This window comes from Gopherus evgoodei, chromosome 2, assembly GCF_007399415.2.
Source record: "Gopherus evgoodei ecotype Sinaloan lineage chromosome 2, rGopEvg1_v1.p, whole genome shotgun sequence".
NCBI classification, from domain to species: domain Eukaryota; kingdom Metazoa; phylum Chordata; order Testudines; family Testudinidae; genus Gopherus; species Gopherus evgoodei.
This window is the reverse complement of record NC_044323.1, coordinates 6,651,887-6,667,599: the sequence shown is the minus strand read 5'-3', so window position 1 is coordinate 6,667,599 and position 15,713 is coordinate 6,651,887. Positions and strand designations below refer to the sequence as shown.

Here is a 15,713-nt window from a genome sequence, read left to right as displayed (position 1 = left end):
GGAATCAGGACTCCTGGATTCTATTCCCAGCTCTGCCACTGGCCTGCTGCGTGACCTTGAACAACTAACTCTGGCGCTCTGTGCCTCAGTTTCCCCTTCCACCCTTTGTCTGCCTTAGCTATTAAGACTGTAAACTCATCACTGTCACAATGTGTTTGCACAGCATCTAGCATCACTATACTACAAATAATGCTTACAAATAAAAATGTATCATCAATATCTGTTTCCCCAGTTGGAGATCAAAACACCAGCATGCAAATTCCCAAATGCAATTAAATGTTGGTAAAGTGCTAGGAAATCATCGGATATATGTAGATTCACAATTGCAGCAATTGTATTAATGTATTTACTATGATTATTTTTGAATGGGGAAATAATAAAGCTATCCGTGAAAATTTGGGAAGGCCTTAGAAGCCCACCTGGACCAAATAATTAATGTCATCTTCCTTTCATACACAAACTTTATAATGATTGTATTATTCATTAATAAAACATTATTTTCTCTTCCTTCCTGCAATGTGTCACTTTTCAAGCTCATTGGAAACTTAACATTTGACAGAAAATGGCTTTTTGACAAAACAGAATTTTTTGTGAGGAAAAAAATTCCTTTTTTGCTGAAAATGTTCAGGGTTTCATAAAAAAAAAAATCCAAATTCCCCAAACCATTTTTTTTCCTGTTTTTGGCCACCAAAAACAGAAGGTTTTCAGTTTTAAACCCAAACACTTCCATGTTTGCTCTCTCAATGCCAAACAAGTAAATAAATATATCAAAATTTAAAAATAAAATTTAAAAAGTACCTTCAGTTTTCATTTTTTCAACAAAAAATGTTGAAGAAAATTTTCTATGAAAATGAAAACATTTTTACAGAAAATTTTCAAGAGAAAAAATGCATTTCCTCACCACCATTGCTTTCTGCTAGACCAGTGGTTCCCAAACTGGGGTTCATGAACCCCTGGGGGTTTGTGAAATGTTATAGGGAGTTCTTGGGAAAAAATTCCCTAATGGCAGCCAGAGCTGTCTTTAGGGACCCTGGGCAGCATGGGGCCAACAGCCCGGAGCCCCTGGACTTCCAAGAGCTAAGCGGATCAAAGCAAGCATAATCTATCACACTAAGGAGATTTAAACTTCAAGACTCCTTATAAGAAATGGAAAAGGAGGTGAATATTTTTTGTTGTTTTTAAAATTAAATAGGCAGCTAGTACTGTTTTTTAAATTATTACGAAGAACAAGTTTAGCTTTGTTATAATGTGCGTTGTGCATTGTTTGCCTGGACTACTCAAGACCTGAATGCTTGTGTAGGAGGAATTATTTGAGTTGGCTTCTTAAATACCTTCATGCTGTTTCACATCTGATACTCCTTGATGAAACACAGGCGCCTTGATACAAGCTACGAAAGTGAGACCTGGGAAGAGTGTTGCCATTTTCATAAGGTAATAAAAATACTGTAATAATAAATAGTGTATCATAAGCATGTCATTTTTTTTTATATTTCCATGATCACTGCTTTTATCATTTATACTCAGGTAAAGGAGAAAATCTCTGGAAATATTCATTTTTAGGAGGGGGTTCGCAAGCCTTGACATTTTAGTGAAAGGGGTTTACACGTTGTTAAAGTTCGGGAACCCTTGTGCTAGACAGAATGTTGGACCAGTTCCTGTGTGCATGACAGCCCCCTAGTGGCTGCAGTCTGAAGAGAAGTGAACCCTAAAGCTACTACCACAGACTTCATAGGCTTTATACTGACTTTAGAAACCCGCTTACACTTCCCTCCTGAGATAAGGAGAAATACAGTGTCAAGAAACATTGCTTGTCTAAAGTAAACATACAGGACCATGTCCCTGTCATAAACAGATAGCTAAGGGTTAATGTCTCTTTCACCTGTAAAAAAAAGTAACCTGAAGCACCTGACCAGAGGACCAATCAGGAAACAGGATTTTTTCAACTCTGGGTGGAGGGAAGTTTGTGTGTGAGTCCTTTGTTCTTGGGTCTTCTGTCTGCCTGTATGCTCTCTCGGCTATGAGGGGTGATTTCTATTTCCTGCTTTCTAATCTTCTGTTTCCAAGTTGTGAGTACAAAGATCAGATAGTAATTTCTATATTTTCTTTTGTATTTACATAGATATAGTTGCTGGAGTGCTTTGAATTGTATTCTTTTTGAATAAGGCTGTTTATTCAATATTCTTTTAAGCAAATGACCCTGTATGTGTCACCTTAATACAGAGAGACCATTTTTATGTATTTTTCTTTCTTTTTATATAAAGCTTTCTTTTTAAGACCTGTTGGAGTTTTCTTTAGTGGGGAATTCCAGGGAATTGAGTCTGTATTCACCAGGGAATTGGTGGGAGGAAGAAGTCGGGGGAAATCTGTGTGTGTGAGATTTACTAGCCTGACTTTGCATTCCCTCTGGGTGAGGGGGGAAGAGAGATTAACTCTCGGTACTTCTGTTTTCCAAGGCTGGGAACGGGGAGGGTGGAGTCCCTCTGTTTAGATTCACGGAGTTTGCTTCTGTGTATCTCTCCAGGAACACCTGGAGGGGGGAAGGGAAAAGGTTTATTTCCCTTTGTTGTGAGACTCAAGGGATTTGGGTCTTGGGGTCCCCAGGGAAGGTTTGGGGGGACCAGAGTGCCCCAAAACACTCTAATTTTTTGGGTGGTGGCAGCTCTACCAGGTCCGAGCTGGTAACTAAGCTTGGAGGTTTTCATGCTAACCCCCATATTTTGGACGCTAAGGTCCAAATCTGGGACTAGGTTATTGACAGTCCCACATTGGCCCGTAGGTTTCTGCAAGTATCTTTAGCACACCCTGTGGCTACTATGAAATTCAACTCCTTCACCACATTATTTTTTAATCTTTAAAATACAGTTATCATAAATACTTGTATAACTACAAGTGGGAAAATTACAGCAGTAGTTAAAAGATGTACATATGCACTCTGGGGGCAATCCAGAGTTCATTGAAGACAATAGCAATCGCCTCAGACGATTGGAAAAAGGCTAATGTAGTGCCCATCTTTAAAAAAAAAGGGAAGGAGAATCTGGGGAACTACAGACCACTCAGTCTCACCTCAGTCTCTGGAAAAATCATGGAGCATGTCCTTAAGGAATCCATTTTGAAGCACTTGGAGGAGAGGAATGTGATCAGGAATAGTCAACATGGATTCACGAAGGGCAAGTCATGCCTGACCAACTTGATTGCCTTCTATGATGAAACAACTGGTGCTGTGGATATGGGGAAAGCAGTGGATGTGATATATCTTGACTTTATTCTTGCCAGTAAGTTAAAAAAGTATGGATTGGATGAATGGACTATAAGGTGGATAGAAAGCTGGCTAGATCGTTGGGCTCAATGGGTAATGATCAACAGCTTGATGTGTAGTTGGCAGCTGGTATCAAGTGGAGTGTTCTGGGGCTGGTTTTGTTCAACATCTTTATTAATGATCTGGATGATGGGATGGATTGCACCCTCAGCAAGTTCGTGGATGACACTGAGCTGGGGAGAGAGGTAGATATGCTGGAGGGTAGGGATAGGATCCAGAGTGACCTAGACAAATTGGACAATTGGGCTAAAAGAAATCTAATGAAGTTCAACAAGAACAAGTGCAGAGTCCTGCACTTAGGACGGAAGAATCCCATGGACTGTTACAGGCTGGGGACCAACTACCTAAGCAGCAGTTCTGCAGAAAACCACCTGGGGATTACAGTGGATGAGAAGCTGGATATGAGTCAACAGGGTGCCCTTGTTGCCAAGAAGGCTAACGACATCTTGGGCTGCATCAATAGCAGCATTGCCAGCAGATCGAGGGAAGTGATTATTCCCCTCTATTCGACACTGATGAGGCCACATCTGGAGTATTGCGTCCAGTTTGGGGCCTCCCACTACAGAAAGGATGTGGACAAATTGGAGAGAATCCAGCGGAGGGCAACTAATATGATTAGGGGCTGGAGCACATGACTTACAAGGAGAGGCTGAGGGAACTGGGCTTATTTAGTCTGCAGAAGAGAAGAGTGAGGGGGGATTTGATAGCAGCCTTCAACTACCTGAAGGGGGGTTCCAAAGAGGATGGAGCTTGGCTGTTCTCAATGGTAGCAGGCAGATGACAGAACAAGGAGTAATGGTCTCAAGTTGCAGTGGGGGAGGTTTAGGTTGGATATTAGGAAAAACCTTTTCACTAGGAGGGTGGTGAAGCACTGGAATGGGTTGCCTAGGGAGGTGGTGGAATCTCCTTCCTTAGATGTTTTTAAGGCCCGGTTTGACAAAGCCTTGGCTGAGATGATTTAGTTGGGATTGGTCCTGCCTTGAGCAGGGGTTGGACTAGGTGACCTCCTGAGGTCTCCTCCAACCCTAATCTTCTATGATTCTATGATCCATCATTCTGAACTGTCCTTTCTCTATCACCACTATCAGGGCAGGATTCACACATTCAAATCTACAGACTGTCTTTATTATTTCAGATAAGTTTCTATAGTGCCTGTCACTGTGGCAGGAAGGAAGGACTGAGCAATCAGGAGATTTGGGTTCCATTCCCTGTTCAGCCGCAAACTTCCCGTGTGACGTTGGATGAGTCACCTAATCTCTCTGGGCCTCAGTTCCTCATCTGTACAATGGGCATAATAGCAATTCCCTGCCTCTCAGGGGTGTTGAAAAGATAAAATCCAATTGTGATTGTGCAGCATTCAGTAGTGAGGGGCTATAACAGGGTTGGCAACTACCCAAGCACGACCTTGTGGCCAAGAGTGTGTCTGTGGCGTCCTGCTAATAATTTCTCCCTCAAAGAGCTCCTAACACAGACTCCACACACTTTTCTGAGGTCAAAATACCCCTTTCTGGAGTGTGAGTTTATTCACAGCCAATAACTCCAAGTCCTGAATTAACATTTTGCTTCCTGCTCCCTGGCATCCTTGCCTGGAAAGCTTTCACTCTTTCCCTTGCTTGCCCAGGATCTCTCCTGACTTAGTAGGCTACTCCCAGCCCTTCCCAGCTGGAATCTTAGTCTCAAATCCCAGGACACGACTGGAGCCTGCTTATTCCTAGCAGTCTTTGTTCATAGAATCATAAATCTCAGGGTTGGAAGGGACCCCAGGAGGTCATCTAGTCCCACCCCCTGCTCAAAGCAGAACCAATCCCCAGAGAGATTCTTCTTGAACATCTTCCCCCATTGCAGCCAGCTGCTGTCCTTTGCAAGGATTTGTCTCAGCCCACTCAGGTGGGGCTTAAGCTCAAAAGCTTGTCTCTCTCACCAACAGAAGTTGGTCCAATAAAATATATTACTTCACCCTCCCCCCTTGTTGCTTTCATGGCTACAACAACACTGCATGCATAAATACACATATATGCAGATGACAGACAGGCAGGCTATTACAAAAAGAAAATTGCTCTCACAAAAACAGTTTCATGGAAATTTAGCAGCATGCCAGGCACATGCTGTGGGGCACTGCATTAATGTGCTGGTGACGACCCACCAATCAGGTCAGCTAGACGAAATCCAGAGATTGAGAAAAATACTTAAAGTAGCAGGGGGAAAATGAAGTATTAAAAATTAACATTTTCCCTATCCTAAAGGCTGATTTTATGCACTAGATATAGTGTATTGTGAAAGATGGTGGTTTTTTACTGAAAGAGTTAAATATTGATTTAAATCATTCAAAGGCATTTTGGAGATACCAAGAGTGAAAGTTGAAATCTATCATTTTTCAAATTAGAATATTTGAGATTTAATCAGTCGCCAAAATATAATTTTTGCAAACATCTGTTTGGTTGTCAGCTCTCTGGGATGGGGACTGCCATTTTGTCCTATGGGGGGAGGGCTAGCTCAATGGTTTGAGCATTGGCCTCCTAAACCCAGGGTTGTGAGCTCAATCCTTGAGGGGGCAATTTGGGGATTGGTCCTGCTTTGAGCAGGGGGTTGGACTAGATGATCTCCTGAGGTCCCTTCCAATCCTGATATTCTATGATTCTATGTTTCTACAGCACCTAGCACTGGCCCCTGACTAGGGCTCCTAGGTACTGTGGGAATACAAATATACTTGTGTCTACAGTGGGGTGCTACACATCACCAGTTGCAGAGAAATTATCAGGGGATGTTCCATCATGTTACTGCATTCAGGAACCTGCATGTGATGGAGTCAGGAGGGTTTGATCCAGGAGGTTTTCAGTGTGTAGCACTCCATCTGACTTTAGTACATAGAGTGCTTCCAGGGCCATATCTTTAGCTCCTTGGAGAAAGTATCAAGGGAATAAGATAGAGTATATGTTCAATGAAAATTTGGAAAGTTGTAAGGCATTTTTCCAACCTCTGCATTCAACCCTGAAAACACTGCCTCTAATTGCATGGTGAGACTTGACAATTTTTTTTCCAGTTTTTGGCCACCAAAAACAGAAGGTTTTCAGTTTTAAACCCAAACACTTCCATGTTTGCTCTCTCAATGCCAAACAAGTAAATAAATATATAAAAAATTTAAAATAAAATTAAAAAGTACATTCAGTTTTCATTTTTTCAACAAAAAATGTTGGAGAAAATTTTCTATGAAATGTGCTATATCATCTAGCAAAATAAAGAGAGGAGAGAGAGAGATGAAATTGGGGCATTCTGGAAAGTATTAGCCTTGGGCTTGGGCATTTGCCTCCTGCTCAGCTTGCAACATTGCTATAAAAAAAAGAGTGCTGCTCACTAAAATGAGCAGGTGACAGCATATTGTACCACAATGGCAGGCATCTTAGAAATGATGGATAGATAGATATGCAGACAAGACAGTATATGCAGATCATGCAGCGTTAACAAGTGTGGTCTCTTCTACAGCCCAACCCATGAAAAAGATCAATAAACAAAGAAATTGATTCAGACTCTTCCAAGTTCAAACATGGTATAAATATGCCACAAGCACCACACTAAGGCCATGTCTACATCTAAAATTTTGCAGCGCTGGTTGTTACAGCTGTATTAGTACAGCTGTATAGGGCCAGCGCTGCAGAGTGGCCACACTTACAGCAACCAGCGCTGCAAGTGGTGTTAGATGTGGCCACACTGCAGCGCTGTTGGGCGGCTTCAAGGGGGGTTCCGGGAACGCGAGAGCAAACCGGGAAAGGAGACCAGCTTCGCCGCGGTTTGCTCTCGCGTTCCCGGAGCCAGCCAGCAAACCGCAGGGAAGGAGACCTGCTTGCTCGGGGTTCCAGGAAGGAGAGAGCAAACCGGGAAAGGAGACCAGCTTCGCCGCGGTTTGCTCTCGCGTTCCCCGAACCACCCTGCAAACCGCAGGGAAGGAGACCTGCTTGCTCGGGGGTTCGGGGAACGAGAGAGCAAACCGGGAAAGGAGACCAGCTTAGCCGCGGTTTGCTCTCGCGTTCCCCGAACCACCCTGCAAACCGCAGGGAAGGAGACCTGCTTGCTCGGGGGTTCGGGGAACGCGAGAGCAAGCCGGGGAAGGAGACCAGCTTCGCCGCGGTTTGCTCTCGCGTTCCCGGAGCCACCCAGCAAACCGCAGGGAAGGAGACCTGCTTGCTCGGGGTTCCGGGAACGAGAGAGCAAACCGGGAAAGGAGACCAGCTTCGCCGCGGTTTGCTCTCGCGTTCCCCGAACCACCCTGCAAACCGCAGGGAAGGAGACCTGCTTGCTCGGGGTTCTGGGAACGAGAGAGCAAACCGGGAAAGGAGACCAGCTTGATTACCAGAGGCTTCCTCCTTCCACGGAGGTCAAGAAAAGCGCTAGTAAGTGTCTACATTGGATTACCAGCGCTGGATCACCAGCGCTGGATCCTCTACACCCGAGACAAAACGGGAGTACGGCCAGCGCTGCAAACAGGGAGTTGCAGCGCTGGTGGTGCCCTGCAGATGTGTACACCTTCAAAGTTGCAGCGCTGTAACTCCCTCACCAGCGCTGCAACTTTCTGATGTAGACAAGCCCTAAGTCTCATAGGCAAAAGATTTTGCTACTACTGGAACGAGACCTTAACTAAACTTTATCAAGTGAAGTCAGCGTAAAATGCCCATTTCAGTTTGTCTTGTACATTTTACAATATTCATCATACCTATCCAATATCACCTCCCCAGTTCAGCATGTAGGGGAGGGACCATGTCTTCACCTACATACTGCTATCTACAAATGCACTGAGGGCTAGAGTGGTAGTCTGGTTTTACATTAATGTGTCAAAATTGGACTTATACATTCATTCATTTATATGGATTTTCATTACCCTGCAATATAGGTGCTGTGAATTCACTTGTCTTAAAAAAAAAAAATAAGGAAAGAAAGTGAAACAGACCCATCAATTACCCCCAATGAAATCAAGTATCTCAGCAACATCATAAATCTAACCACAACTAATCCACCTCCTCGAGTCCCTACCCCACTGCTACCCCTCCCTACCCCACACCCCTTTCCACGAAAGCAAGAGAGAAAGGGTAGGTCTTTTAGCACACCCTGTAGGGTAACAAACATGGGCAGTTCAAGACCAGGGGTGAGTTCCTGGTCCGGTTGACATCAATGGCAAAACTCCCAGTGACTTGAAAGGGGTCAGAATTTCCCTCAGAAGGAAGTGAGTTAAAAAAGTCCAGAGCCCTAACAGAGATTGCCCTGCCAGCCACTTCCTCTCTCTTCTACCAAGGAGCATCACCTCAGGCAACCTTGCTGATAGCCACTGAGGCAAGGTGTCACACGAAGAGTGGGGGGCCTCTTAGGCAGGCCTCAGGTTTTTCAGATCAAATCCCCTATCTCAGAATCAATTTGGGAACCAGTCAGCAGCCAGTACAGGCCACGGAGCAAGAGGGTTTAAAGTGCTCCTGGAAAGAGACACTGCTGAACAAGAGGGCTACAGATGCTTTGCTGTTAAGGCAGTGGGTTTCTTTATGCAGGCACAGGGCCCTGATTGATCATAATAAGTTATCCCCTGAGACGATGCAACTGATCTGTTGTTACTAAATAGCACAATGCCTAGCTATATGGACCACTACACTGGGGCAACACAAACCAGTGCGTAGACTCATTAATTAAAACAACAAATGAATCAATCCATGGCCTATCCCTAAACTTTCTTTAAAGGTACAACATGACAAGCCAGGTCCTCCTCATTCCATTCCTTATCTCCCCCTTTACTCTTCCCAAGAGTAAAATCTTCATGAGAGGACATTACTTTCTGATAATAATAAAATGATGCATAGCTCTTTTCAACCATAGTTCTCAAAGTACTTCACAATTGCTAATGTTTTTATCATCACAACATGCCTGTGTGGTAGGGAAACTGAGGCACAGAGCGATTATATTACTTAGAATCATAGAAGATGAGGGTTGGAAGAGACCTCAGGAGGTCACTTAGTCCAACCCCCAAAATCACACAGGAAGTCTGTGGTGAAACAGCAAATTGAACCTGGGTCTCCAAAGCTAGTACCCTAACCACTGGGGTTGTACAGAGCCACACAGGAGGTAAATCCACACACTCCCTCCATGTCCCCTTTCCTCTTTGTCTCTTCTGCACCCTCCCATACACCACCATTTCCCCTCGACTTTGATTTTTTTTTTAATTGTGTGATATGTGCCATAAAAATCTGTGTGCTGGAAATATTATAATTAATACATGGGAATCTAAGCACTGTGAAAATATCTTGGTCTTTTCCTGTTTCTGGCAGCTCGTATTTCTGTATCTTTTGTATAGGTTGGCACCTAGACTTTGTCTGGTTTGTTTTAAGAAAAAAGATTGAAAAGCTTAATAAATATATACAAAAAAGATGTATGGGGCTACGTACATCTATGCTAATTCAGGGCCCAGTCCAATAAATTGGTAAGCACCCTCAACTCCCATTGACTTTGCAGGAGGTCCTAAGCACTTGGCAGCATCAGGCCTATAAGTAGACAAAAAATAGTTCTGGGCTTTGTTTTTTTTGGTTTTTGGTTTTTTTTTAGCAATGTACTTCATCCCAGCCTTGCTCTGTAACCCATTGCAAAGGGGACAAAACTGGCATCAAAGAAGTTGGGTGGGGAATGTGAAAAGGGAGTTAAGAGCACAATACAAGGTATTGCTTCACTACAGGAGGCACTAGATACAATTCTCTGGCCTGTCACATACAGGAGGTTTGTTAGGGGTCGACGACCTTTGAGAAGTGGTGTGCCAAGTCTTCATTTATTTACTGTAATTTAAGGTTTCGCGTGTCAGTCATACATTTTACATTTACAGGGGCCGGCGAACAGAACCCCAGACTGGCAGTGGGCTGAGCAGGGCCAGTGGCCGGGACCCCAGCTGGCAGGAGCCGGTGGATGGAACCCCAGACCAGCAGTGGAGGTGGCAGATGGAACCCCGACCGGCAGTGGGCTGAGCCACTCAGCCTGCTGCCAGTCTGGGGTCCCGGCTGCCGGCCCCGCTCAGCCCACTGCCAGTCTGGGGTTCCGTCCGCCAGCGCCTGCCAGCCGGGATCCCGGCTGCCGGTCCCGCTCAGCCTGCTGCCAGTCTGGGGTTCCGTCCGCCGGCGCCTGCCAGCCGGGGTCCCAGCTGCCGGCCCCGCTCAGCCCGCTGCCAGCCCGGGGTTCTGTTCATCCAGGCCGGCAGTGGGCTGTGTGGGGCCAGGAGCCGGGACCCCGGCTGGCAGCAAAGTGCAACTAAAAATCAGCTCACATGCTGCCTTTGGCACGCATGCCGCAGGTTGCCAACCCCTGGATTAGGTTATCACCTTCTGGCCTTCACATCTATGAATCTGCTGAGCAAATCCCAGCAAAAATCTAGGTACTTCTGAAACCAGTGGCGTTTTGAAATTCCTAGCCTTTGTCTGCATCATGCAAAGAGCACAGAAAAGCTGAGGAAACACTGAGGGAGGGAAAGTTAAAAAAGTCCATGTGACAACCATATACGAGACCCGAGGTCTGTCCCAGAACTCAACAGAGACCTGCCAAAAAGTCGCTATCTGAGTGACCAGGTACAAATGTGATTGTGAGGTGTGATGAGGACTGGACTATATATCCATTAAAATTCATCCTGAGGTAAATTTGTGTATATGTTATGAACATTTGTAACCAGTAGCTTTAAAAATGTTAGGCAGGCGTGAGGTGGATTTCTAACTATGCAAGGTAAAATCTTAGCCAAAACCAGAGGTGTTGCCAGAAAATGGCACCTCCTGATGGCCAAAGACCTCCATGCTGCCTATTTGCTCTGTTTCCAGGTGCTACTTTGTTTGACTGTTAGTCACACTCTCTTCCTTGCTGTCAGTCTCACTAGGCTGACTAGTGCCGCCATATTTTATGTACCGCATGCTGGGTAGTAACATGAGAGGACTTTGTGTTTCTAAAACTAAACTGGCTCTTTATTAAGAAAACTATTTACGCAGGCGCTACAGCTGCAGCTAGCATTCTAACCATATGCCCACAGACTGATTTCCGGGTGCCTCCTCCAAACTCTTCCTTCCTGCAACCAGTGTTCCTCCCTCCAAGTTCCATGCAGATTGCTACATATGGGTCACATCCTGAAATCCTGAGTCAGCTTTCACTCTGTCCTTTAAAAAGCCATGAGAAGTCAAGTTTGACTGAGGACAACAATAATTGTTTATTCTTTACCACTCTATGTTACACTGTACAACACTAGTGACAATCCCACATGTTCAAAAATCATGAGATATTTTTAAAATATTAAATCTGGTGCCTTTTTCTGTACTTTCTAGCTTTTGAGACTTTGGAGGTAACATTTCCAAGCTTTTCTCTGCAGTAATGACGGCTAGAAACTTAGTTTAAAAAAAAAAGATAGCTGAGAGTCTCATATAATCACTTGACTCTTGGAGCTGGAACTTTCAGAAAAAAACACACCCCAAATGTCATCAGATAAAATAAAATAAAAATACTGTTATTTTGTGATTCACATGCAACAGTCTGACAGATTGTTTTATATAAAATAAACACATCATTGAAATGTTGAACTGGGAAGAAAAGTAATATGGACAACGAAGTAAGGAAGTGCTGATTTCCACTGAAGTCTATGGAAGAGCTGCTAGTGGCAAACTGCAGTGATCCATCTGCCCTGTTACCTTTCATGATCTCCCAGGGAACGAGCTAGCTTTACTAAACAAACAAACAAGTGAAAGCCCCAAGGCAAGCATTCCACGCCAGCTGCAAACTTAACTACAGAGCTATTCAAGTGGCTCCATAATCAATGGACAGAGCCAAACATTACACCAGACTGAATGTGCAAGGATGACATTCACACTAGTGCAAATGACCTGCAGATGTCTCTGTCTACCACTCACACCCTTACTTAAATGATGTATGCAAAGATCATCTGACCTGGGCTGAATTTTACTCTAAAAGCCTTAAATGTGGCAGAACTCATTGGTGACCATTTCACAGGAGCACTAGCGTCCATAACTGAGGGCTTGTCTACATCAGAAAGTTGCAGCGCTGGTGAGGGAGTTACAGCGCTGCAACTTAGGAGGTGTACACATCTGCAGGGCACCACCAGCGCTGCAACTCCCTGTTTGCAGCGCTGGCCGTACTCCCGTTTTGTCTCGGGTGTAGAGGATCCAGCGCTGGTGATCCAGCGCTGGTAATCAAGTATAGACACTTACCAGCGCTTTTCTTGACCTCCGTGGAATAAGCAGGTATCCCAGCATCACCGAGGAAGCCTCTGGTAATCAAACTGGTCTCCTTCCCCAGCTTGCTCTCGCGTTCCCCGAACCCCGAGCAAGCAGGTCTCCTTCCCTGAGGTTTGCTGGGTGGTTCCGGGAACGCGAGAGCAAACCGCGGCGAAGCTGGTCTCCTTCCCCGGCTTGCTCTCGCGTTCCCCGAACCCCCGAGCAAGCAGGTCTCCTTCCCTGCGGTTTGCAGGGTGGTTCGGGGAACGCGAGAGCAAACCGCGGCTAAGCTGGTCTCCTTTCCCGGTTTGCTCTCTCGTTCCCCGAACCCCCGAGCAAGCAGGTCTCCTTCCCTGCGGTTTGCAGGGTGGTTCGGGGAACGCGAGAGCAAACCACGGCGAAGCTGGTCTCCTTTCCCGGTTTGCTCTCGCGTTCCCCGAACCCCCCTTGAAGCCGCCCAACAGCGCTGCAGTGTGGCCACATCTAACACCACTTGCAGCGCTGGTTGCTGTAAGTGTGGCCACTCTGCAGCGCTGGCCCTATACAGCTGTACTAATACAGCTGTAACAACCAGCGCTGCAAAATTTTAGATGTAGACATGGCCTGAGAGGCCAGATTTTCATCTCAGTTGTGCCAGTTTAAATTTGGAGTAACTCCACTGAAGCCAATGGAATTACTACAGATTTACACAGTCGTAAGAGACAGCATAACCACCTGGCATCCTCAAAGGTCAGTTAAAGGGAGTGGATGGAATGTCCTTCCCCTTAGCTTTAATAACCTCTACTGCTGAGCCACAGCAGCCTGGACATTTCTGATGACTAATCGAGTGCAACTAAATTAAATAAAATATTACAAAACCCCCCAGAACTAACACAGCATGTGCACACTCCAGAAACAACACCCCCAGCTCCCCAATCAGACAAGCTCTTAATTATGTGCTTAACATTAAGCATGTGAGACCATAGACATCAATGAGGTGATTCAGGTGCCTAAACTCATCGGCTGGATCAGGGCCCTAGATGGTCTTATTTTTTGAAAACTTCATCCCTCTCCATCCATTGTTCTTTCCCCCTCAGTCCTTAAACAGCGTTGATCCTCCAATGAGCTCCGTGAAAGTGCAGGGTTCCACCCACACGGACCTCATTCCAGGATGGGGCCTAATTTGGGACTCACTCCTGCAAGGTGCTCAGCACCAATTCCCACTGACTTCAGTGAGCACTCAGCATCTTGCAGGACCAGGCCCTTAGTTAATTTGTTGAGGCAGGATCCGTACCTTTTATTTTTCTGTACAGAATCATGTACTGCAAGCCATCATCACACATGCTGACACGATGATGCATAAATAGATAATATATTGGAGCTTCTGGAGTTTGGGAATCATCATTCCTGCCCTTTGGCACTGAGGAAAACAGCAAAGTGGGAGGGATGGGAGAGGGATACTACCATAGCTTGCCAGGGTCATAACTAGCAATTCATGGGAGTCATAACCCTCGTAAGTTTTATCACAAGTCTTGCACTATTTGGTGTTTCCCTGCTGCCCCAGCGCCGGAGACAAGCTATTCTTGTGACAATTGCGGCTTTCATTTTTAAAAGCAGTACTTTTCTAGCCCTGGTGGTTGCAGAAAAAAGACTGAAAATGTAACCCTAAAGCACACTAAATATTCAGCAACCAGTAAACCAAGGAAAAGATCCCCAACTTTAAGAATCTCAGGATTTCTCTTTTATGGCTGAGTCACGATTTTTGAATGCTTGAGGTTAGCAATACTGTAATGTGGCAATCTAATCTATCTATCACACACACGATAGGCCCAAACCAAAACCCGAGATCAGAACAATCCCAATCTCCTTTAGAGCCATATCTTAAAATGTACAGTTAACACCCAGCTGTAAAAAAATAACCTTTTAACATTTTCAAACAGCCAGACCACCCAGAAAGTTTTGTCATTCTCAAAATAAAACAAAAAGACACACAGAAAAAGAAAAATCCCCTTTGTGACAACGGCATTCTCCAGAAACATGCTTGTATTTTAAAAGGTGGATGTCACTGCCATCGCGCCCGCTCCATTGCCCTGAGCTGTCACTCTGAAAATAGCCCCAGCTGTCCGGCTCCATCTCTCCTCAGAGCCATTTGCAGAAATGCGAGCTGAGAGTGGGGGGGTTGCAGCTTGAATTGGCACCGACATGGGGACAGAGAGGAGCTCAGTGAAAAACTTATCCAAGAAAAAAGCAACACTTGGTTTTATGCCTTGGAAATGAAATAAAATAAAATCCCTCCCTCTCAACACCCAGCTTCCCCACCCCCCACACCAAGCCCATCTGTTCCACAGGTTGACATCCACAAGCTCCGAAGGTCAAAGTTAATCCCCCTGCAAGTAACCTCTCCAACCCTCTTTTCTCCATCTTTCCATATCTCTTTTGGAGGCTGTTCTTTAGTCTCCTGGTCGCCCAGGCAAAATAATCCAGTGAAACAATCCAAATATTGCTCAGGCCAATGTCTCCTTGACCTTCAGCTTTGTCATCTTTTACCTCAAATACCTTTAACAAGGAAATAAATACTCAGATGTAATTAACGTGGACTCCAAAATCACCTCCTTCCTCCCTCAGCCATGATCAAGTCCCTCTGCCTTCCTCAGATGAGCTGCTCCCCAACATACACCCTCAGGACCTTACCTGGAGTCTTGTCAGAGTCTGAGGAGGCAAGTGGCTCTCATCGGGGTGAGGGAAAGCAGATCCTTACTGAGAGAAAAGGGGGAAAATGAGGTGTGGGGGACATGGGGAGACCATCTGGGTTTTGGTCCCCCCTCCCTTCCAGTAAATAAAACAGAAACCCCAGCAATGGTGCAGACGTGCAGTAAAAGGTCCCTTAGTTCCCCTGCAGTGTCTCCACTGCTTGGGGTGTAAGCTGTGTCACCCCCGCCCCACCTCTCCCCCTGGCTGTCCTCCTCCACTCGAATTGCTGACGTGCTTTGCTCTCCTTCTGCCTCCCAGCTCCAAAATAGCCCTGGGTGTCATTTACTGGAGAGATTAAATTTCATCTGGTAGAGAGGCGAAAGGGCATAGTTCTAGGGACTCAATCGGCCCATCCAAAGAAGAAAAAAAAATCAGCAGAGGTGTGTGTGTGTGTGTGTGTGTGTGTGTGTGTGTGTGTGTGTGTGTGTGTGTGTGTGTGTGTAACAGAC

General features: G+C 45.4%; 1 protein-coding gene across 23 annotated transcripts in view; it reads right to left on the bottom strand.

The window, feature by feature from the left end:
• The window catches only part of OBSCN (obscurin, cytoskeletal calmodulin and titin-interacting RhoGEF), a 305,008-nt gene extending 289,586 nt beyond the window's left edge, over positions 1-15,422 (bottom strand). For all 23 annotated transcript variants that reach the window (XM_030549887.1, XM_030549891.1, XM_030549889.1 and 20 more), the window contains exon 1: positions 15,205-15,422. The gene's annotated coding sequence lies outside the window, so the exon portion shown is untranslated. The remainder of the gene's footprint in view (positions 1-15,204) is intronic.
• Between the last annotated feature and the right edge of the window lie 291 nt (positions 15,423-15,713).